The 2500-nt window shown below is 34.1% G+C and overlaps 1 protein-coding gene across 1 annotated transcript in view; it reads right to left on the reverse strand.

The window, feature by feature from the left end:
- The window catches only part of LOC122796951 (DNA repair-scaffolding protein-like), a 1499749-nt gene that overhangs the window by 923396 nt on the left and 573853 nt on the right, over positions 1-2500 (reverse strand). The window lies entirely within an intron of this gene.

The raw sequence follows: 2500 nt of genomic DNA on the forward strand, positions 1-2500 counted from the left end.
ATATATATGTGTGTGTGTGTGTGTGTGTATATATATATATATATATATATACATATATATATATATATATATATATATATATATATATATATATATATATATATATATATATGTGTGTGTGTGTATACATATATATATATATATATATATATATATATGTGTGTGTGTGTGTGTGTGTGTATATATATATATATATATATGTACGTCACTTTTAAAACTTCAAAATGAATACTACTTATATACTACTATATATATATATATATCTATATAAAATCGTCCTCAACCCCTTTTCCCATTTTGCACATGGGGTCGGGATGTCACTACAGCAGTGACAATCATTTTGAGCCAAGGTTTACATTGCCAGGTGGCTAGCCCTGCCCCAGTAATTCATCCATACCACTCACTAACACACACAATCTCACCAAAGGCCAAATCAAGAGTGCCCAAGCCACCTACTGAATATCTTTGGAATGTGGGAGGAAACCGGAGCACCCGGAGGAAACCCATGTGAGCAGGGAAGACATGCAGACTCCACCCACAAAGCAGCACAGCAGGGAATCAAACTGGAGAACCTCTTACTCTTAGATAACAACAATAAATGCAGTACCACCATGGGTACCAGATATATATATATATATATATATATATATTTTTTTTTTTTTTTAATTAACTTTGGTTTCTTCCTTCTTAACAAAATTATACATAGGGACATGTATAGTTAACAGTTTTCAAGATATGTTGTAAGAACACCTGTGACAAAATGTAGCCACATTAGAAAAGATGAATCTCATTATACTATATTCACTATTCCTGACCTTTGCCATCTGCACTTTAAGATCTCAGTATCCAATAGCCACCCTGTATTTATTTAAGTTTTTTAGGATGATAAAGTTCAGTGAGCCAACTACTTCTACAGGGGTGACCATATTCACTCTAAATCATACATCTGTCGACAGACTTGTAATCCAATAAACGAGATGCAATAAAAGAAGCAAAATATAAAATCACTCAATACTAATAAGTATACAAAATAATTTTTCTATGATATTTATTTCATGTATAGGTGCAACCATTTTTGCTTCTAAACACTATAAATATATGCCTTGCTGGATATCCACTGAAACTGGTCTCTGGTATGTTGGGCACTCCTGGTTATCAAAACAAAACAACCATGCGAAATAAGCATTCTGTAATCACTGGTGAAAAAGTCTAGTGTATCTTTATATCACTTTGAGCTTTTTAGTTTTCTGACTATGGCTGCCTTTGCATAGGTAATATAGACTGTAGTTATAGCACTGCTTCCCTAAATACCTAAAGCCATTCAACATGCATTAGAAATGTATAATTCTTAGTTCCCATATCCCATTCCCCAGCCATTCATTCAACTGAATGAATGGCTTCACTGCCTTCACCCACCTGATCCAGTCATTCCTTCACTGTGTACAGCAGCTGGGCCATATGAAGACTCAGCAATCCAAGATGCTATTATGCAGCATCATAGACTGCCCAAAAATCGGTGGTGGGTTCCTCAGCCATGGGTTGAAAGAATGCATGGGTTACAGTTAAAAGAAAAATAAGTGAAATAAAGAAAACATTTGCACCCAAATGCACAACAATTATTGGATGATTCTGCAAACGGCTTGGCACTATGACTTTCAACAACATCTACACACCTACATGCATGAGTTAAATGCAACTTGCATACTTTAACTGTTACAGAGCACAGCAAACTGAAGCTCAATTTGCCTACAGGTTCTATGACAATTAAGAAATTAATTTCTCAGTCAGATTAAAGTTAAATAAATGCTACTTCGCCCATGTTTAACTGACAAACTCTGCAAAAATATTAATAACCATACAATTTTTCATTTCCATAAAATAGTATACATTTTAAGGGACTACTGTCAACATTTTGTTCCACTTCACTGTTATTCCAGTAACTCAAGTGCCCATTTTTAGCATACCAGATCTTCATAAACTTTTGTTAAAAAAAAAAAAAAAAAAAAAAAAAAATTTTTATAGTGGCTCTTTAAATTAATTCAACAGCTCCATTCTGAGAAGCAGTATTTTTCACCAATCTTATAAATACTGCAGTACTTTGTTTTCATTATATGCAATACTTGATCAATCCACTTAACCCAGTTATCAAAGATGCATGGCTAGTCTTGCTAAACAAATACTGCTGATTATACAATATGGCACAAACACTACTGCAGTCATGGCTTAGTTTACAGGCGTGATACATTCTTTTTCCTTACAGGCTGCCGCCTAAAATAAATGGAAAATGAAATATATAGGCAAAAATATGGCATAGGATTAACAAGAAAGTCTGCACTAATGCAGTGTAACCTTACATAACAGAATTGGCCTGCAGTAATGCAGTTTGCAGTCTGGTCAGTAGGTGTCACGACAGCAAAAAAAAAAAAAGAACCTTGTGCAGTCACAAAACAATGCAACTCTTGAAAAAAATACTTGCTTTTCCATCTGAAAAGGTGCACCA

This window comes from Protopterus annectens, chromosome 3.part0 (assembly GCF_019279795.1).
Source record: "Protopterus annectens isolate FY-2018-M chromosome 3.part0, PAN1.0, whole genome shotgun sequence".
Lineage (NCBI taxonomy): Eukaryota > Metazoa > Chordata > Ceratodontiformes > Protopteridae > Protopterus > Protopterus annectens.